At 41.0% G+C, this 23,035-nt stretch overlaps 1 long non-coding RNA gene across 3 annotated transcripts in view; it reads left to right on the forward strand.

Moving 5' to 3' along the window:
• Positions 1-3,410: 3,410 nt before the first annotated feature.
• The window catches only part of LOC123329271, a 34,630-nt gene continuing 15,005 nt past the window's right edge, over positions 3,411-23,035 (forward strand). For 2 of the 3 annotated variants that reach the window (XR_006544662.2, XR_006639995.1), the window contains exons 1-3: positions 3,411-3,588; positions 3,697-3,721; positions 18,722-18,866. This is a non-coding gene — a long non-coding RNA (uncharacterized LOC123329271). Of the gene's footprint in view, positions 3,589-3,696; positions 3,722-18,721; positions 18,867-21,629; positions 21,685-23,035 lie in introns of all 3 variants that reach the window. The other variant, XR_006544661.2, reaches the window with a different exon arrangement.

The raw sequence follows: 23,035 nt of genomic DNA on the forward strand, positions 1-23,035 counted from the left end.
AAAGACCCTGAGGTGTTTCTAATAGGCACTTCTCCATACATAGTTCTAGTTAGGAATCACTGCTGGATTCCACGGAATTCCAGAAAATAGGGGAAGATATTTGGCAGAGAGTTAAGGATTTCTCACTCCTTACCTCACACCATCTCTGTGGTTTCAGTGAGTTCCTGGGGAGAGTTGGAAGACCTGGGACAGCACTGACCGTAGGGCACAAGCTAGTTTTGTCCTTGAGGCCAGGCCTCGTTTGCTTTCCTTTCATCCAGATCTTTTCCCCTTGCCTCCAATTCAACCTGGATGGAGTTTTAAGTCTTTAAAGAACACCCATTAAAGATGATGAAGTAGTCTGGCTTCAAGATCCATTCAACCCCTCCAGCTCAAAGATAAAATAACAGAGGCATCCGCAGTGTCTAATTTTGTCTTTGGAGCTAATGAAATATCCTGTGGGAGACACTGTGTGCAGGATGTTGTTTTGCCGCAAGTAATGGACAGTCACTAAGGATGAATGATTTTAGGTCCCTAGGCCAGTGTTAATATGCTTGTCTTAAGGTAAACACATCTGGTGTTCAAAAATGCTCTGTCTCATCTAAATCAAACAGCTACTTTAACTTGGAAATCCTCCAACCAAATGTCTTTTTGTGTAATTCCACAGATCTCCAGGATGTAACCAGAGATATGAGAAATCCTTTTCCTTCTTCAACTTATGTTTAGAACTTCCCCTTGTTGGTATCCAAGAAAACAGACACTGTGTCACTCTAAAATGCCTGCTCTCTCATTTTCAATGATCGTGGGCAAATAGTTGAGCCTGATTGAAAATGAGTCACTAAGTTTAAAACATCCTAACTTTTATACCTCTGGCCCAATGTTGGAAGAAAATGTACCTAATAGTCTTGAGAAACAGTCACCGAGGCATCCCCCTGTCTTTCTCTATGATGGTTTTCCTTCCATACCTTTGTGTTTTGGGGGCTCCAAATCAGGATGAATGGAAAATACCCACTGCCTTTCAGCACAGAATTCTACCCATGCTTGGCTTTGGGATCTATCAAAGAATAAGCCTGTAATTTCAATACTTGTAGTTTGAACCTACAAGTTACAAATGGAAGCCTCAACTCCTGTGGCAGGCATTTTGTTGGGCTGTCAGGTAGCTCATTTCACTGCCGTTTCCTATTTTTAACATTCTCTTTACGTAAATAACATGTAACACTGTGAAAAATGAAACACCTGAACAAAAACACATGGGGAGGTGCCCCTGAGAGCATGTACGTTACTCATCTCCTGTGGTGGGTTGACACATGGTCTTTGCTGCAGATTTCAGGGTTAGCAGTATTTATTACTAAGGTTATAAATTGAGTCAGGAAATAAAATTGTTCTTGGTCAAGGATCATCTTCCAGCATTAAACAGCTTCTGAATATTTATAGGGAGCATAAATGGTCTTTAAAGACCACCTCAGTAATATTTTTCCTTGGTTTCTCTTTTGATGAAAATCACGGAATTTCAGGTCTAGAAAGAACTTCAGAATAAGGTGGGCATAACCTAGATAGCATTACTTTGCCAATGAAGGTCCGTCTAGTCAAGGCTATGGTTTTTCCTGTGGTCATGTATGGATGTGAAAGTTGGACTGTGAAGAAAGCTGAGCACCGAAGAATTGATGCTTTTGAACTGTGCTGTTGGAGAAGACTCTTGAGAGTCCCTTGGACTGCAACGAGATCCAACCAGTCCATTCTGCAGGAGATCAGCCCTGGGATTTCTTTGGAAGGACTGATGCTAAAGCTGAAACTCCAGTACTTTGGCCACCTCATGCGAAGAGCTGACTCATTGGAAAAGACTGATGCTGGGAGGGATTGGGGGCAGGAGGAGAAGGGGACGACAGAGGATGAGATGGCTGGATGGCATCACTGACCTGATGGACATGAGTCTGAGTGAACTCCAGGAGTTGGTGAGGGACAGGGAGGCCTGGTGTGCTGCGATTCATGGGGTCACAAAGAGTCGGACACGACTGAGCGACTGAACTGAACTGAACCCTTTCCTTTGTTTACACAGTTGATTCTCACAAACCTAGTCTAAACCCCGCATCTGCCACCTTCCAGTCTGAACATCCTTCCACAAAGGCACACATGTGTAGGTAAATGAAAAACCAGACTTTTTCAATCTTTGTCATCATTAGCTCAACCCCATTTTATAAAATAAATTATTGTCTCAGTTTTCTAGTTTTACTTGAGTGACCTCTGAGAGCTGTAAGGGACAGCTCACAAAGGGACCCATGGAATTTTACAAGATTCACAAGAATTTATTTCACAAGCTGGTTAAAACTTGTTACAAGGAACCCCGTTTACTGACTGGAACCCCATACAATGAACCCCTAGTTAATGTTTCATGGCCATACAGATACCTCACTTTGTGAAAATACATGCCAGTGGTTCAGGAGTGGCCATGGTGTCTTCTACTCAATTTATCATTAGTAAATCAGCTCAGTTCAAAGCTCCTTCTCAACTAACCATGGGTCAGTGCCACTGTGCTGATTTCCAAAGGGCATGCATGCCCAAAAACTTATGCAATTGCCTTTAGTTTCTGGACTGGAACTAAAACTCAGGCCTTTTATTCTCTGTCCAGCAGATTTTCCATCACAGTCTGAATCCTCCCAAGTTCTCCCAGAGGAGTGAAACTAGCCAAGTCTCCCCAGTCATATTTTTCTGACTAAAACACAGATACCTCAGCAGAGAGTCCATTTAATGTGTCTTAACTTGCAGGACTGAACGCAGGCAGTGAGTCCTAGTAGCCCCTTTGTTTACCTCTGAAAACAAGGGCCATGTCTACTTTCTTTAAAGGAAAGAGAAAGGTTAGGGCAGAAAGGGATGGGAGGGTAAAGGAAGGAGCCATGAGCACAACAAAACACCCGCACTCTCCAACTCTGAGTCACATGCACGGTTGTAAAATGACTTATAGCTCTGGAGATGTTGGCAGAACACTCAGCATAGATCATGCATTTCAAGTATATGATGTAAATGCCTCTTGGCTTTTGATTACAGGCAATTCCTGAGGCTCTAGTACACTTCCAAATACTTCATTATATTTGCTTTCTGCACTAAAGCCCCTTGGACTGATTAAAGAAAGACTTCCCAAAGCTTAGCTTCCACTTGCAGTATAACTTCGCTGTTTTGTCCATGACTGGTGTGACCCTATGTTCTTGCACAGAGTTTTACCGAACATTTGTGCAAACACGTGTGACCTCCATTGCCTGGATGCTTCTCAGAGTAAACATGCTTGTCCAATGTGCTCAAATCGGCCAGGGTGTGGTCCACTCACTACTTTAAGCAGGTTTCATGTTTGATGATGTGGTAAACCGCAGGGTCAACCATGCACTCTGATTTGACCAATAAGCCAGCCAAAAGAGTAATCATATTAGGGGTGATTCAGAGGCAAAGACAGATGTTTCCTTGATCTCACGGAAAATCCAAAGCTTCGTTCTGTAGTTGAAATTATGTGCTTTTATTTGTAACGATATTTTTAGGAAGATAGTCATGAAATGATGATATAAAATATATGTATTCAAAGGAGAGACACCAAGGGTATTTTCATTTTTTTTTAATACAAGGGTAAGGGTATCCTCTTCAGTAGTTATTAATTTGAACAAGACATTTATATTGATAGTGAAGAAGTTAGACATGCTTAATTGACTATTCTTTTTCTATTATCTGATCAAGACTTCTGTGCTGCTGATTGGAACAGGTAAGTAATTCTAGCCAAATTTACTAGTAACTCTTTGTAGAAAGAACAGCTAAATAAATTCAATAAATCTTATGTTTGCTCCCAGCTTACTTATCATAGCTTATATAATGGTTCAGTGAATTACTAATATTATTACTACTATGAAGAATCTTAAAGATCATTTTACTCTGTCTATAGGAGGTAAATTCACTGAATCTTGTAATTTAAAGTTTTTATCCTTTTGGTCAAGGCTTCATAACCTTCAAATTTCTTTTTGACCAGATCATTTGATTCATTATTTCCTACCAAAATGACTAAATCTTAAGCTCATGTGTTTTACCTTATGAGAATTAGTATTTGTGAATCTTTTAAGCAACATTTTAATTTTATACCTCTCTGAAGCATTCTAACCTTTATCATTTATATCATGAAGAAATTAATTTTATAAGTTAAAATTTTTTTAGAGATAATTTTTTCTGGGGGAGAGGGGTGGAAATACTTCAGACACGGCTTCCTTACTTTGTGTATCTTTAAGCAATGAGATCTGACTGCCTTCTGTAGGAACACTAAAGACTTAGAGATTTATTAGCGGACTATTAGAAAAAAGCCATTTATATTTATTTTATTCATAGAATGGGTTCTTTTTTACAGTAACATATTCCATCTTTCTGTTGAAGTTGTTGGTTCAGTTTTGGCAATAAGATTAGTGATGAGATCTGCTCTTGTGATAATTAGCCGCCTTTCTTCTCCATTCTCCCCAAATACTAAGAGTTTAGATAGAAATGTATCCCAAGAGACAGAAGACAGTGGTCCCCAGGTAAAAAGCAATTTGAGTCTTCATCTGAGTCTTACTGTCTCTGCTCTTCATTCATTTTGTGGCTTGAATGAAGAATGCATTGCCTAGATTTGCAAAATATATGGAAAACAATTCTACCTCCAGTTCATTGTCCTCTTAGCTATTTTTCTCATTTTGAAGCTGCATGGAACTATTTTGGGCTTTCTCAGCACACTTCACATTACTTTAAAGGAGCTTCAAGTCTCCCTACAGGACTGAGTCTCCAACTCTTTATCCAACAGAGGAGGGGACAGGGGTTTTAGTACACACACATTTATCTCATGCCCCTCTTAGTTAGAAATCATAAAAAATAACATCAAAGACTTATGGTTACAGTGTGATTTGATGGAAAACAATGGTCTAAGAGCAGCTTGATGACCACTTGGCAAAGATACAAATGAGATCCAGAATATTTTCAAATATAAATGTACATTCCTTCTTGGGAACCTCTTTGATAGGCACAGTCAGGTGTTTTAGAGACAACTCCAAATCCCCAAACAGTATCAGTCATGAAAAGACAGGAAAATTTATCTGTGAATTATCTGTGTGTGCTTGTGTGCTAAGTCGCTGTAGTCCTGTCTGACTCTGCGATCTCATGGACTGCACCTTGCCAGGCGCCCCTGTCCTTCAGTATCTCCTGGAGTTTGCTCAGATTCATGTCCATTAGTCAGTGATGCTCTCTAACCATCTCATCCTCTGCCACCCCCTTCTCCTGTTACCTTCAATCTTTCCCAGCATCAGGGTCTTTTCCAATGAGTCAGCTTTTCACATCAGGTGGCCTAAGAATTGCAGCTTCAGCTTCAGAATCAGTCCTTCCAATGAATATTCATGGCATCTTCCCAACCCAGGGACTGAACCTGGGTCTCCTGATTTGAAGATGAATTCTTTACCATCTGAGATACCAGGGAAGCCCTATTATCTGTCTATGGGCTATTTTGTGGCTCCTTTGTGACAAGTTGTTGAAAACAGAAGACCAGTCCCTTGTTGCCATCATGGATACCTTGCGATGCCCGCCTATTTTTTTCTTAAATGTGTATGTGCTTACCAAGTGTCAATCAATCAAAAAACAGCTGAAGATCAGGTTAGGAAATAAAGTTCTCATCTCCGTCCAATGTTGGTAGGGGACTCATTGCCCAAATTACAATATTTATATTAATTTTTGAAAGCTCATCACCAAATCTAAAATTTGGTACACAGTAGACACTCAATAAACATTTGTGAAAAGGAAATAAATTGACCTAAATAAAAAGGATTTTTAAATCATAGCTCCTGATGCTTTTGGTTAATCGAGGTCATAATACTCCTGCAAGTAATTCAGTTCTATTCTATTTTAAAAAGACTGAGGACCAAGTGGGTGCATAAATGTGCTAATCTTTTTAAGGGATTTGGGGGTGAACAGACCTGAGTAGGAGTAAATACCTACATTTAAGGAGCCCAAACTTGAAGCCAGAGGCCAGGAGCTTCGTGACACCGTACAAGGTCAGCAATGCCTTGAGAAGTTCAGAGAAAACCCATGTCTGCGGCCTCTCACCATGGGTGGAGTTACCCCTCTCAAGTATCAAGAAATCCAAGGCTTAAGCCAAATTGCTATTAAGAGAAAGCAAATATAGGAGCTCAGTTTGTTTTTTGTTTCTAAGAGGGAACTGAACACAGATGGGCCATTCCTTAGATTTACAATGCAGTAAATTAGACAGTTAAAAGGTTACAGACAGAATGGTTTGAAGAGGAATCAACTGCAATTTAAATGTGCCTCATTTCAGTACAGGCTTTCCTGGCCCAAAGTTTAAGGAGTAGTGTCTGTTTTTCACTTAAATATATGTATTTTGTGCAATGGAAGCTTGGGGTATCAAAAGTTCATTATGTTTCCTGATTAAATCCCATCACCCTGACTGGAGATGCACCTACAATCTTTACAGCATCATTAAAATCTTCCTCTTCTCTCCTTCACCGTCACTCCCCATCCTGACACTCACTGCCAAAGCAGCAGTAACGTGAAGTGGTTTCCTCTCCATTTCCCTCTGTTCTCCCTTGAAACTGTGTGTGTGTGTGTGTGTGTGTGTGTGTGTGTGTGTGGAGAGAGAGAAAGAAAAAGAGAGAGAGAGATTGGAGTTGAGGCACTATGAAAAGTGTGGGACTACTTTTTACAAGATTTCAACTGGGATATTAAAACCCCATTTGGTTGTGAAAAATGAAGAGGAAAGTGTGTTCTAAAGCTAGGGTGTTGGCTGAATGTTTTAGAGCCAGAAGATCATTGCTCTGTTCTGCTCTCTCCTCATTTCTCTTAGTCTGGCTGCTGCTCTGGCCCCTTTAAGGCCCCTTCCTCTACCTTCATGGTAACTTCCCAGACCTTTCAAACCCTGAGTCATTCTTTCTGGATCTACCCATTACTGATTCTGTGACCTTGAGCAGGTTGCTTCACCTCTCTGTGTTTCAGTTTGCTAATCTGTAAAATAAGAAAATAGAAGGGAGTAATCAAAGTACCTATTTTCCAGACTTGCATAAGATTTAAGAGTGGCTTTACATAGCGTGCTTACAAATGTCACACAGTGGGACTTCCCAGGTGGTCTAGTGGCTAAGATTCCAAACTTCCCCATGCAGGGGACCCAGGTTTGATCCCTTGTCAGGGAACTAGATCCCACGCGCCTCAACTAAGAATTCTTATGCCACAAGTAAAGATCACACAGGCTGCAGCAAAGATTGAAGATCCCACGTGCAAGACCCAATGCAGCCAAATAAATGCATAAATATTTTTAAAAATGCCATATTAGTAAGTCCTACCAGTTTACCCTTGTTACTTTATTTATTGAAAGTGAAGTAAAATCCTTTGAGAATAAGGATCTGTGTCTTAAAAAGTGTGAAAACTCCTGCTAAAGTTTTGTCCCTCTTGCATTATGTGTTAAATGAATATATTGGTTCTTCTCCCTCTCAAACTATTCGATTTGTCTCATCTTCCTCTATCCATCATCTGAATGAAGGCTTTTCCCAAAGGTCTGCACCAAGATCTCATGCTTCCCCTTCCACTTTGGGCTTTTATTTTTTTCCATGGCTACAAATATTGTCATCTGTCAGGCAACTTCCACATTTCTGTTTTTATCCAAATAAATCTTTTAAAAATACTATAAGCAAAAATGCTTATAATCCTTTCAGTTATGAGAATGCAAAGCAGAATGACAACTGTATACATTATGAATAGTACTGTGGTTTTCAACGTGAATTCAGAGAGAGACCAGGCTTCTATGAGGTTTTAAAACTAGAATTTTGGAAATTGACTCTCTGTGAATGCCAATTAAGAAAATAACTTTTAAACAAATGCTTACTCTGCAAAATCTGTATCTTCAAATCATGAGCCAGCTTCCTCTTTCCTCACATCTGCATCCCAGGAGGCTCTATATTTGGAATTACTCTATATTTTCCTGATGACAAACTTGACAGTGTCCAACTGCTCCCAGTACTTTTTTTTTTGTTTTTTGTTCAGTTGCCCTTAGCTGGTCATAATTGTTAAGGATTGAATAGTACATTTATGTAGGAGGTCAGCAGTAAGGCTTATAAAGAAAAGGGGCAGAAACTAGACAATAAAGACAACAGAAATAAACAATAAAACATGTCACAGGTGGCTTGGCAGCCAAGAGGATAGTGACAATCTTTTCATCCTTTTAAAGCATGGCTTTCGTTTCCTCCTTTGCATGCCCACCAGCTTCAAAGCTCATGTTTCTCGTAATGTCTACTTGCCATTGTTTTACATTCTTGATGGGCACACTTAAGGATGTCAGCTGGAACTTGGTAACAGAATAAATTCTTTGTAATATGACTGTCTACTGCTAGTAAACATCAAGACTGCTAGTAAGTGTTGAGTTTATATTCCAAGCTAAATGCTTTTACTTTATTTCATTTAATCTTCTCAATGACTCTAGAGATATTCTACTCTTATCTCCATTTTACAGGTAAGAAACTTGAATCTCAGAGAAGTTAAGAGCCTAAGATAGGCTCTCATTACAGTTAACAAGAAGTGAAGCCAAAATTTCAATTCAAATCTCATCAAAAGCCATTGTTGTTAATGACTTCTCGGGACTGTTGTCTTAGTCCTTTGGGGCCACTGTGACGTAACACCACAGGCTGCTGCTGCTGCTAAGTTGCTTCAGTTGTGTCCGACTCTGTGCGACCCCATAGACGGCAGCCCACCAGGCTCCCCCGCCCCTGGGAATCTCCAGGCAAGAACACTGGAGTGGGTTGCCATTTCCTTCTCCATTGCATGAAAGTTAAACGTGAAAGTGAAGTCGCTTAGTCATGTCTGACTCTTAGCGATCCCATGGACTGCAGCCTACCAGGCTCCTCCGTCCATGGGATTTTCTAGGCAAGAGTACTGGAGTGGGGTGCCATTGCTTTCTCCACACCACAGGCTGGGTGTATGATAAACAGCAGGAATTTACTGCTCACAGTTCAGGAGACTGGAAGTTAGATTAGGGTGTCAATATGGTTGAACCCTGGTGAGAGCTCTCTTCTAGACTGCAGACCACCAGCTTCTCACCACAACCTCAGATGAGAAAGGGATGAAGGAGCTCTATGTGGTCTCCTTTATAAGGGCACTAATCCCACTCATGAAGACCCCACCTTCATGACCTAATGACCTCTCAGGGTCCCATCTTCAAAAATCAGCACCTTGGTGGTTAGGATTTCAACATATGAATTCTGGGGCAGGGATGAGGGGGAAACAAATATTCAGACCACAGTAACTCTTCTTACAATTTATATTAGCTAATAATTTTCATAAACAGTGCTTAAAAATCAGTGCCAAACCTGGGCACAGGGAAACGAAGTGAAGCAAAATGCTGAATGATACACAATTCAGAAAATCAGTATTTGGTTTTCGAAAGTCATCAAAAACTGACAAAATCCCACAAAGTATTCAGCATGCCTAAATTCTTCAGTTTCAGTTGAGTTCATTTAAATAGTGTGCTCTGAACGTCCATGGACATTCATGATCGTTTACATAGATATGGATGCTTTCATAACCATATGCATTATGGCTCCACAACTGGAATCATGTGGCCCCTGAGCAATGTGGTCAGGGGTCCGGGCCTCTCAGCGACCCCAGCTGCCTGCAGTGAGGCGTTCACTGCAGTGTTGCAGGGTCAGGTTTCAATATTGATTATTACCGTTGTTGAACATGAGTCATGCCATGGTACAGAACCTACTGCCAAGTCCCTAAAGAACTATGGCAAAGATACAAAAGTCTCCTCTGAAAGAATGATGACTGACATAAATCTACAATGGACCTTTCCTAAGGAGGAACTAAGACCTCATGTAATAAATATGTTCATATTTTATTCATGTCTATCCGAGGTTCCAGAACACAATCTTTGATTGTATCGATATCTCATACTAAATACAAGATTTGAAGTGAAACACTCTAGAAGAGCTCCATTCATTAGGACCCCTGCTCTCTCTGGACACGAGGTTTCCATCAGTTTTAGAGAAAATATTTGAAATGCTTTTCCACCCATGCATGAAGCCGTTCCTTTTTAACCATAAGGCAGTGTATTGATAAATATATCCACCATGCACAAAAAGGTAGTCTCCTTAGACTAGAGTCATTACAATAAAAAGCTTAACCCTGGGTTTTATTGAAAAGAAATATTTAGGTATTATCCTGGACACCATTTTTTTTTTGAAGGCACTGGGGAATATTTAAGAGAAAATATTTAATTGGGAAAACGTGTTGCTTTATCTACAGTCAAGTGTCAGGGTCACTAGAACAGGCTCTTGAGAAAGATTGGGAAACACAAAGCATCAGGGCAGAAGAGGCCCAGGGATCAGGGCCCTTGAAATGTGATTTCTGTTAATGTTGCTGCATTTTATTGCATCCATTTGTCCAATCTTACCAATAATTTGGAATCAATTACAAAGATGTTTTAGAGGACTGTGTATCACATAGTAGTCCTTTAAAGTTAATTATAATTACCATGTAATATCAGAAGGTTATTAAACAAAATGTTCTCTTGGCTATTAGTGTTGATTTTGTCTGTGTCACATTTATGCCTGCCCAGAAAGGATTTGGAAGCATATTTTATCATTATTACTTAATAAACTCAAAGTTTTGAGTACACTTTTCATAGTATACAAGGGTCTTCCCTGGTGGCTCAGACAGTAAAGAATCTGCCTGCAATGCAGGAGACATGGGTTTGATCCCTGGGTTGGGAAGGTTCCCTGGAGAAGGGAGTGGCTACCCACTCCAGTATTCTTGCCTGGAGAATTCCATGGACAGAGGAGCCTGGCGGGTTACAGTCCATGGGATCCCAAAGAGTTGGACACAACTGAGGTACTAACGCTTTCTTTCCATAGTATACTAAAGTGTAATGTTTACACTTTAGTTTCTAGGAGCTGTTGATAGTTAAGACAAAAGGAAATTCTGTTCTCAAGGCTTAGTTAAAATATTCCCATTGTTCAGAATGGTATTGCCAAATATACCATCATCCAGAGTTCTGTGTGGATGATTGCAATTCACTGAATTTCTACATTCTAAGTTGTTGGGCTCCTCATTCCCATAGATGAAATCACTTATCTCTAACATTTAAGATACTGGAAACATGTATCTTTCTATCCTAAATTAACACACTTCAGACACTCATATATGATGTGAGGAAAAGACCCTGATGCTGGGAGGGATTGGGGGCAGGAGCAGAAGGGGATGACAGAGGATGAGATGGCTGGATGGCATCACTGACTCGATGGACATGAGTTTGGGTTAACTCCAGGAGTTGGTGATGGACAGGGAGGCCTGGTGTGCTGCGATTCATGGGGTTGCAAAGAGTCGGACACGACTGAGTGACTGAACTGAACTGAACTGAAAAGAAGCTTTATATTCTCCTAATCTGAAGAGATGTTCTGGGGTAACCAAACATATGACTACTACATAGGAAGGTTGAGGCACAGCTTTAGTGTTTTGGTAGTGATTGATGTTTAAAAAGAACTGGTCTCTTGCATGAACTTTGAGGAACCACTGTATTTCAGTGGTCTGAAGAGGGAGAAATCCTAGTGAAAGCGATTGGAGAGAAGTTAGGGAGCACAGGAAGAGGAAATCTACACTCAAAAGAGAGGCTGAATGTCTGAGTCCCTTGCCATGACCACACCTTTCAATGCTCTACTTCAAACAGAAGAGAGGAAAGATGGGAAATGCTCAAGAGACAGAAGAAAGACAACTGAGGCTATGACTTTCATCTCCTCTGAGAAACTGGGTAAATGATAAGCTGACACATGTACATACACGGAGGGGCTGACCAGGAGCCCATACCAGAGAACTTCAAGCTCTTTAAATAGGAAGCGGTGATGTGGCTGGAGAGGACATAAACTCCATCCTCTCTACTCCTGTTTGTTTTGTAACACAGAAGTGTTTGTTATCCTGGGACACCTACACTTTTTGCACTAGCAACTGGGGCTCCTCCTGCACAGATTGCTACCCACCCAGAACAGCAGGGCAGACTCAAGTCCCAGGCATGCAGAGTTCCCTGAAAGGACACCAAGCCATGTGCCCAAATCTGAGACAAAAGGCAGAGTGGGTGGACAGTCCTGGAACAGTAATCTACCACTGCCCCTGCCATTCTCCACCCTCTTCACCAAACCCCAAAAATGTGAAAATTAAGTTTTTAAAATGCCTCTTTCAAAGCAAACATTATAATGAAGACGTGAATTTGGCACTGATTTTTTTTTTCTTTATATACAGAAACTGCAATACTGTCTCAAGTTTCAAAATTCCTTGTTTTCTTACCAAACTCAGCCCTTTGAGCCTCAGCACCCATGACACCGGAATGGAGCAGGAACAAAGGTTTTCATGAACTACTTTCAACATGTCATTATCAAATCTCTCAGCCATTCCTGCTAATATCTTGGTGAAACTGTGCATTCCTTGCCTGTCCCTGCCCTGACTTGTTCTCTTGTGCTCCCTCCTACCCCACTTCTCTGTCAGGTTGTTAGATTTGGGTCCTCAGACCTTAGAATTTCCATGGATTACTTCTGAGAGCCTTGAACAAGTCCTCAAATCCTATGAATAACTGTGTGTGAATATGAATTTTTATGGCAAGATATCCATGGTTTTCATCAGTTTAAGAGCTAATGACCTAGTAGGTCAATATTTCCAAATCCTTTATCCTATACTCTAGCATGTTTGGAAACTGGTTTCTGTCTATTCTAAGTCCAAAGGAAGAGGCACATGCTGTCTGGGAGCAGTCCTCCAGATGTCAAAGTAAGACAACCAGCACACCCTCTGAAATCTCTTCCACCTGGAAGACTTTGTACCCTCCTTTAGCAGAAGAGAAGGAGTTTTTCTAGTTGTCTAAGAATTAAGAGTTGAGAGAATTCCCAGGAGAATTGACTTGGTACTCGATACTCCTCCAGTAAAAGTTCTATGGTTCTTAAGCAAAGCTGCATCTTTCTTCCTGCCTCGTGACTCTTGACACTCATCATTTGATTGGGAATTTGCAGTGCCTTTGTTGGGACCAATCTTCAACTGGTCTTTCCTCCTGGAGGAGAGGAAATTCTTTCCCTTTCTCTCCAGACAACTGCTGCCCTTCCTGTATTTTGGTCTTCTCTGCTTCTGGGCATTTCACTTAGCTTAGCCCCTCCGTATGGAGACTTCTGATGGATGACAGAATGAGCTCTGCATTACCCTTCAGAGAAGCTGTGGTCAGTTAAACCACAGTGAACAAGAGGAGGAATTCCAGCCACTTACATTTGCTTGTTTGGATTTGGATTTTATGGAGGAATAATGTTCTATTCACTTCTGAAAATAAGATCCTTTGCCTGCAAGCATGAGTAGAGTATATGGGTAGTTTCTTTTCACATTATGTTCTCTCAAGGCTGGCCATTAATTGGCTTGCAGCTAAACTCACAGGGTCTGTCCAATGGTTGCCCATCAGCCTAGACTCCCACAGGTATCTCGCATTCGCCTCACATACAACTCATCATTATTTTTCCTGCTAAATGAGGCTTTCTTCCCATATTAGGTGTACCAGTTAGAAGCAATCCTCTCGGCAACCTAAGTCAGAAAAAAATCTGGAGATTTTTCTTGAATCTTTCTTCTTCTTAGAGTTCTCCATAAAATCAATTTCCTTCTTATTCCAGTGTTAAGCCCCAAATATTTCTCAAACCCATCCTCTTGTCTCTGCCCTAACTACTATTGCCCATTTTCAACTTTTAGGTGATCATCTCTCAGCTGAGCCTCCTAGAAATCAATAATAATGATAATAATAAACTAGGGATGACCAATGCTTAATGGGTGCTTATCACAAGTTTAGACTTTATTGATGTGCTTTGTATGCCTTATTTCATGTAATCCTCACTATAACCCTATGGGGGTAGGCATCTGATATTTTTATCTCCACTTTGAAAGATGGGAAAATTTGAGGCTTGCAAATGTTGAGGAACTTTCTCAAAGTAAATCCAGGTCATTCTGTCTTCAATGAATGAGCTTTTATGACACAGAGTCTATGATTTCTGTGAAATTATAGTTTCCTGGTTGTCTCATTTAAAATACAAATAAAATATAAATATGACAAGTCCACAGCTAACATCATACTCAATGTGAAAAGCTGATTGCTTTCCCTCCAAGATCAAGAAAAAGAACAGGATCCCCACTCTTGACACTTTCATTCAACCTAGTACTAGTAGTCCTAGCCAGAGCAATTAGGCAAGAAAAGAAATAAAAGGCATCCAGATGAAAAAGGAATAAGTGAAGTTGTCACTATTTTCAGATGAAATGATGATATTATTTATAGAAAACCCTAAAGACTGTTAGAACAAATAAACAAATTAAATAAAGTTGCAGGATATAAAACCAATAGATAAAAATCTGTTGCATTTTCATACTAATAATGAACTATCAAAATCACACTTACAATTGCATTAAAAGTAATAAAATATCTAGGAAAAATTTAACCAAGGAGGTGAAAGATCTATACACGGAATTCTATAAGAAACTGATGAAAGAAAATGAAGAAGACACAAATAAATTAAAAGATATATTCTATGCTCATGTATTGAAAGACTCAATATTGTTAAAATGTCTATACTATCCAAAGTGATATATAGATTCAATGCAATCCTATCAAAATGTCAATGGCATTTTTCACAGAAATTGAACAAACAATCCTAAGAAACATAGACTCTGAATTGCCAAAGCAATCTGGAAGAAGAACAAAGCTACAGGCATCATGCTCTCTAATTTCAAACTATGTTACACAGCTAGAATAATCAAAACAGTATGATTTTGGTGTAAAAACCGACATGTAGATCAATGGAACAGAATAGAGAAATCAGAAATAAACCTAAGTATATATAGTCAGTTTCTACTAAAGGAGCCAAGGCTATACAATGGGGAGAAAGGCATTTTCAATAAGTGGTGCTGGGAAAATTGGACAGCCGCATGCAAAAAAGTGAAGTTGGACCAGTATCATACATCAGACACAAAAATTAACTCACAATGAATTAAATACTTCAATGTAAGACTGGAAACCATAAAACTCCTTGAAGAAAACATAGGTGGTAAGCTCCTTGACTCTGGTCTTGGCAATGAGTTTTAGAGTTTACACCAAAAGAAAAAGCAACAAAAGCAAAAATCAACAAATGTGACTATACCAGAGAAAGGCAGATACCATATGATATCACTTAATACGTGGAATCTAAAAAAAGAAAAGGTACAAATGAACTTATTTACAAAACAGAAATAGAGTCACGGATGTGGAAAACAAACTTAACTGTTATGGATGGGAGGGGCTCAGGAGAGGGGGATAAATTGGGAGATTGGGCTTGAGATATACACACTACTATAAAATAGAAAACTAATAAGGACTTACTGTATAGCACAGGGAACTGTACTCAATACTCTGTAATGACTTATATGGGAAAAGCATTTTAAGAAGTGTGGATTTATGGTATGTATAAGTGTTCACTCTGCCACACACCTGAAACTAACACAGCATTGTAAATCAGCTCTACTCTAACATTTGTTTTTTTAAGGGTGGGGATGTATCAAAATAAGAACTCCACTTAGCAAAGGAAAACATCAACAAAATGAAAAGGCAACCTATAAAATGGGATAAAATATTTGCAACTCATATAGCTGACAAAACCCAGTATACGTGTGTGATTAGTTACTTAGTCGTCTCCAGCTCTTTGCAACCCCATGGACTGTATGTAGCCCACCAGGGTCCTCTGTCCATGGGATTCTCCAGGCAAGAATACTGGAGTGGGTTGCCATTTCCTTCTCCAGGAGATCTTCCTGACCCAGGGATTGAATCCAGGTCTCCTGCATTGCAGGCAGATTCTTTACTGTCTGAGCTACCAGGGAAGCTCTCTGAGCTACCAGGGAGTCAATATCCAAAATATATAAAGAACTCATTTAACTCAGCACCAAAAAAGCAAACCATTCAATTTGAAAATAGGCGAAATATCTGAATAGACTTTTTTTTTTCCTTTCAAAGAAGACATACAGATAGCCAACAGGCACATGAAAAGATACTCAACATCCCTTTTCATTAGGGGAAATGCAAATCAAAACCACAATGCGATTCCACCTCACACCTGTCAGAATGGCTATTATCAACAAATAACAAGTATTAGTGAGGATGTAGAGAATGAGGAACCCTTGTGCACTGGTGGTGGGAATACAAATTGGTGTAAATACTATGGAAAACAGATGGAGGGTTCTCAAAAAATTAAAAATAGAATTGCCAAAAACCAAGTGGATGCAGCAATTCCACTTCTGGATAGTTATCCAAAACAGATGACAACATTAGCTTGCAAATATATGTTTGTGTATATATATTCCCTCTGTTGTTAAGTCTTAAACGGTCTCCCATTTCTTTAGCATGTCATAACACTCAAGACTTCTATCATCCTTCTTCTTGTAGGAGATTGTTAACATATCAGCCTGCGTATCACACCTCCCATGGTTTTGATAGTCCTCGCCCACACTGACTACGGGCTGAGCCAGTTAGATACTAGCAAGTGAATCCAAGTGAAGGCTTGAAAATGCTTTCACTCCTGTGCTCTCTGGGCACACTTGATGTTCTTCAAATGAAGAATCCAAATGAACTCTTTCAGGATGAGAGACTACACCCCAGGTATCCTAGCTGATAGCTCAGATGTGTGAGTTAGGTCATCCTGTACCTTTCATTCCTGGCCAAGCTGGTCCAGGCCCAAAGAACTGCCCAGCTGATCCACAGATTCATGAGTATTAATAAATATAATGGTGGTTATTTTGAGCCCTGGGGCTTCCCTGGTGGCTCTGTGTTAAAGAATCTGCCTGCAATGTAGGAGACCTGGGTTTGATCCCTGGGGTCGGGAAAATCCCCTGGAGAAGGGCATGCCAACCCACTCCAGTATTCTTGCCTGGAGTATTCCATGGACAGAGGAGCGTGGCAGGCAACAGTCCATAGGGTCATAAACAGTCAGACATGACTGAAATGACTTAGCAGCAGCAGCATTTCGAGCCATAAAGTTTTAGGGTGGTTTGTTACACAGAAAAAGCCAACTGATACACCTGCCTCCCCTCCCACCTTCATCTCTCACCACTCCTCACTGGCCACTCATTGGCTACCAAGGGCATTCAGCTTGTTGGCCTGGGGTTCTTGCCTCATTGGCTTCACTTCACTGGGAACATGTTTCCTCTCAGCCTGGTTAACACTGACTCATCCTTTCCTACTTAGTTTGGATTTTATCTCCTTATTTCTTCCTTTACGCTTCTATCCTAATTTCCAATGGCCCTTCAAGCTGACTTAGGTAGGTACCTCTTCTAAACCTTCTCAAGGATCCCTATTACCATGTCTCCAAATGCTTTTATAATGGCCTGTTTATGAATCTACTTCCCTGATAGCTGTTGGGATTTAGGAAGACACGGGCTATGCTTTGCTTCCCTAGTGGCTGAGCAGTAAGGAATCTGCCTGCCAATGCAGGAAACTCGGGTTCAATCCCTGGGTCAGGAAGATCCTCTGGAGAAGGAGATGGCAACTCACTCCAATATTCTTGCCTGGGAAATCCCATGGACAGAGGAGACTGGCGGGCTACAGTCAGTCCATGGGGTCATAGAAGAGTCAGACGCCACTTTGCGACTTAACAACTACAGGTCCATGCTTTATTCTTTTTTTTTTTCCTGCCAGCACCAAGCGGAGGGGCTGACACTTAGTAGCCAATAAAATGTGTGGAGCCAATGAAGGAATGAAACCCAGGAGGTAGTCTTAAGCTAGGTAGGGAAATCCCCCCAAATCAGTAGATACTGGTTTGTGTTGACACTCATTAATTCAACTTTTATATTTCTTTGTCTTACTTCAATAATATGGGAACCACAAAGAAAAACAAAACAAAACAGAAAACAAACTAATGGATAAACTTTAGACAAAGAACATATGAGTAGGGCAGAGACTGAAGAGACTTCAACCATTTGGTTTGGGAGATGGTAGAAATGGAGAAGGCAATGGCACCCCACTCCAGTACTCTTGCCTGGAAAATCCCATGGATGGAGGAGCCTGGTAGGCTGCAGTCTATGGGGTCGCTGGGAGTCAGGCACGACTGAGCGACTTCACTTTCACTTTTCACTTTCATGCATTGGAGAAGGAAATGGCAACCCACTCCAGTGTTCTTGCCTGGAGAATCCCAGGACGGGGGAGCCTGGTGGGCTGCCGTCTCGGGGGTCGCACAGAGTCGGACACGACTGAAGCGACTTAGCAGCAGCAGCAGAAAAGGGTGGAAAGCAGCTAAATTAAACCCACTGAAAGTAGGTCTGAGGTAGACTATTTCAACTGTTCAAGTGTTCAAAATAGAAATCTGAACTCATTTTCTAACGGGTTTCCTATTGCTGGATAGAAAAGAGAATTTTCCTTTCCTTTCTCTCTTCCAAACCTCCTAGTGCAATCGTAAAACTCACCCCAGACAGAGTTGATAAACTGACAGATAGTATCAAATGTCAGGCAGGGCTTGTTTCCATCCCCAGGCTCTTGGGAACAGCGCGCGAACAGATTGTTCCTGCCAGAGTATCTCATTATTTTAAGCAAATTGAATTTCTCATTGACTATGTTGAAAGGTTGTACGCTAGTTATAATTACCGGTTTTACTTAATTTCCTTTTATAAATAGGTTGGTACTCTGTACTTGAAAGTAGTCTGTTGATTACTGACTTTTTTTTTTTCCTTTTGGCCTCAGGGACTGTTTAGAGCAGAAACTGCTGACAGAGTGAATTTAATGAAACAAATACATGCCCAATTACAAGGCAGTGTGAGTGTGTGTGAGGGCACATACTGGACCACAGGCAGCAAACACACAACACGTCAGGACCCCATGTCTGACGGTGAGTACAGAAGAGACTTGTGTGTGATGCCGGGGTAGGTGTGTTGGAGCTGCTGGGAAAAGCAGCCATTTGTAGCCCTGGGAGTTGAGAGGCTGGGAAATGTTCCCTCAGTAGAATCATCTTCTTCATCTGAACAGCCAGAGATTTCTACTCATGGAAACCCTATGTCCTAATGAAAGTCAGCTTCTTGAAAAAGTGCAAGTATGTTATCCGGGAAAGGGAAGAGATCAAACTGCCAGTTTCACAGCAATATTTAATGAAATACGCATTTTTTGGTTTTTCTAGTTATCACAATAATGCATTTTTTGTTTTTTGTCAGAACATTTACAAAATGAAGAAATGCAAGGGAGAAAAATCATAGAAATTATCTATAATTCCACCACCCAGAAATAACCACTAAAATTTCATATATTTAAAAAACTTCCCTATATATGTATTTATGTAAATATATGTTCATATGCATAACTTTGTATCTCATGTTTATCACTATTAATATACTGAAAGGATATCCCCATGTTATGCACCTTTCAAAGTATAACTTTTAATGATCAACTATTATTCTGTAGTATGGGTAGAGTGTGGTATCTTTAGAGCCATCCCATTATTATTTCATGTCTCATTTCATTTATTTATCATTTCTAATGTTATAAATAACTCAATATTGAACATTCCCATAAGGAATCTTTGTGCATAGGTTTCACTAATCCCTTTTAGTAAATTCAAAGAAATAAGTTTTTGATTCAGGAGTTTTGAGCTCTTTTAGGTCTTAATACAGATGATGAAATTGATTTTTTAGAAATATTGCATCAGTTTATACCCACTTAAAGGTATATTAGACTGCAAGCTTTACCATATACTTGTGAACAGCAGGAATTAAATATTCTAAGATATCGTCACTGTGATAAATTCAAAGGTCTACTTCATTGTTTTAATTTGCATTTCCCTTGGTCCTTACAGGGATAAACAATTTCATTTGTCTATGGCAGCAGTTCAACGTATGTGTTCTGCACTAGAAGGGAGTGGGATGTGAAAGGATGGGGCCCAGCACTAGAAGGGAGTGGGATGTGAAAGGATGGGGCCCAGACAAATGTCTTGATGGAAAATGGCAAGAAAAGAAAGAACCGTGCAGAGCTTAGACATAGCTGCGCAAAAGAGCCAGCTGAGGAATTTATGAAGACTTTAAATTAACTGGTCATGGAGAGGTGGGGCCTTGGTGTTTTCTAAAAGACAGAAAGGGAGCAGGGGATGGAGCTTTGCAGGAAGTGTCTAGGCTGCTTTGGTGGGATTCTGGAGAGGGTAAAGGAGGGCCAGCTTGAAGGCATGGGCTCCTTCAGGGCTGCTGATGGTAACAGGGCAAGGAAGTTATCAAGACAGAACCAGAGATGAAAATAGCTTAGAACATCTCTGCTTTCCTTTATACCACTCACTCTCAATTTGGGGCTGATAATTCTGCTGTTTATTATAGAACTTACTCTCCAGGTAGGGTTGATAACCCAGCTAGTAAATTGTTCTGGTTCCTGGTTTTTCTTGCTCCGGGGTGAGTTTTAGGCACTTTTTTTATTCCTAAGCTTCTCTCTGAAATGTTAGAAAATAATGGCTAAAAGGGAGGATTGGGGATTATCTGTGGATTCCAAATAGCCTTGACCCCTGTTGCCACAAAAAAGAAAATAGCAAATTAACCTTCAGAAGCTTTTTCTCCCCATTCCATCACCTGGCGTAGAGTTGCTACAAGATTGGCATGTGTGTGTGTGTGTAAATGTGTGCAAGTGTGTGCATGTGGTTATGATTGCATGTCTTCCTTGTGTGTTGCACTCGGGTCCTGGAGCACTTTTACACCCCTGGAGGTGACCAAACACCTAGAAGAGTGGCCTTACCCATGTTCGCTTCCGTGGGGGTGTGGAAGGTTGCTGAGCTGCCCATGAAGAGACTGGCACTTGGCTGCCTCAAATTCCTGCCTCGACTGAAAAGCTGCCTAGCCAGAGGTGGGCATCTCAAACCCACTAGTCTCAGGGTCCTGAGGACACTGATCCTAGTGTCTGAGGAAGGGCTGGGGCTTTAGACAGTGTTATAGCAGCAGTAAGATGTGAAACAATAGAAAACTGAGTTGGGAAACCTGGATTATAGTTGCGTTCTCCACCACTCACAGGCTACATGACTTTTGAGAACTCACCTAATTTCTATGGTTCTTAACTTTTCTCATGTGAGCAGTGAGGACAGAGGCTCTTGTCCTCTGATGTGGAAAGGACATGTTTTCTTCCCCAGCTGGCCAGATCCTGGAGTATTTATTCACTGAATGCTCACCCTCCTTGGCTTCATGTCCTATCAAATGGGAGTGAATGCTACCACCACAGTTACCTAACCCAAGTGGTTAACAGTGTAGTGATGCAGTAAGTTGATGTGATGAACGCTCTAGGGGCTGTGCAGGGAGAGTTTAAACTGACATTTCAATGGAAGGAGGCAGTGGTCTGCTAATATTAGCATCCACACCAGAGTGGGGAGGAGGGTATGTTTTTTAATCACATGATCAAGCCTGGAGTACCCTGAGAATAGCTAGAGGCTTCTTAGTTCCACTAATGACTTGCAGGTAATGTTGTGGTTTAGTCCTAAGTCGTGTCTGACTCTTGCAACCCCATGGTCTGTGTAGTCCGCCAGGTTTCTCTGTCCATGGGATTTTCCCGGCAAGAGGAGTGGAGTGGGTTGCCATTTCCTTCTCCAGGGGATCTTTCTGATCCAGAGATTGAACTCAGGTCTCCTGCATTGCAGGTGGGTTCTTTACTGACTGAGCCACCAGGGATGTCCATGACTTCTTTTGATAAAGGTACATGTCTAATGTATTTCTTTAATGCTGTTTGAAATGTCAAAATATATTAATTATTAAGACCAAACTTATATCATCTACAAGCCCTGAAAGAGCTGCCCCTGGCTTGTCCCCCTGACCCAGACACCACACTGAGCATCACTGCTCTGGAGGAAATCATAAGATGAGAGCCATGGCTCCCCAAGATGTTTCCGGGTAACCCAGGGTGGCACAGCAGTGCCTCTGGACCAACCTTGAAATCACAGAAGCTACAAGGTTCCTCTGAGGTTTGAAGGAGTGAATGACAGGTGTGGGGTCCTAGATCAGACCAAGGTAATTGGTCTCACTGATCTGCCTTTTCCTTTCAGTGAAAAGCTTTCAAGTTGAAGCAAATTTCCTCCCATGGCTCCAAGTTCAGTAGCAATACTGGGAAGATCCTAGTGGGTGGGAGGTGGTCTCAAGCCTCCCTGAGATTTGGGGGGTGAATGGATCATGGAGCCACCAGCCCATGAGGAGATTGATAAGTGTGAAACATGTACAATTGCAAAACCAATGGTTCTGTTGGAAGACATATTTTGTGTTTCTTTAACATGTAAGCTGTTAGAAGTGGGTTACAGCTTTGTTTTCAACAGTTAAAATTTTATGTTTGGTAAAAACAGAAAGTTGAAATCGCTTCTTTCCTGCCAGCTCCTCCTCTTCAGGGTGTGTGGGGGCCAGCTGACACTGTGATCATCTTATAAACTCTCGGGGCTGCGAATGTCTCTTCCTAACACACCCTGGGGTCTTCCCCACGAAGTGCAGAAAGCCAGAAGCTACTTTTCGTCATCATCCAGGCCCTCATTCCTCCTTTTGGATTTAGTTAAGTCAGTCTCTTTAGTAGGAAAACCAGGAAGGGGAAAACCACTCCCATCAAGAAAAAGAATAAGAAAAAAACTGAACTACGAATCTCAGTATGCAAACTGGGACTCACCAGATAAACTCCTATTTCAAGAGGGAGGGGACACACATATAGCTATGGCTGATTTACGTTGATATATGCCAGAAACCAACAATATTGTAAAGCAATTATCCTCCAATTAAAAATAATTAAAATTTTTAAAAAAGAGTAATCTCAAGTTCAGACTCTTTGGGGTCAGGGAAGGAAGCTTATGAGTGAAATGAATAAAGCAGGTTGGTTACCAAAAAAATGAGGTGGGGGAGAATAAAGTACCTGATATGTGCATGTCCTACCTACAGCTGTCACTGTGACTTTTCCGTGGATCCCAGGCAGGCCACATAAAGTGTGCATTTTGATCATGGTGGGGTCTGTGGGCTTCTCACTGATGTGGATGTGAACTCCTTTGCACCCTCTTACCCCCCCTGCCTCCATCCC

The sequence above is a fragment of the Bubalus bubalis genome, chromosome 14 (genome assembly GCF_019923935.1).
Source record: "Bubalus bubalis isolate 160015118507 breed Murrah chromosome 14, NDDB_SH_1, whole genome shotgun sequence".
Classification (NCBI taxonomy): domain Eukaryota; kingdom Metazoa; phylum Chordata; class Mammalia; order Artiodactyla; family Bovidae; genus Bubalus; species Bubalus bubalis.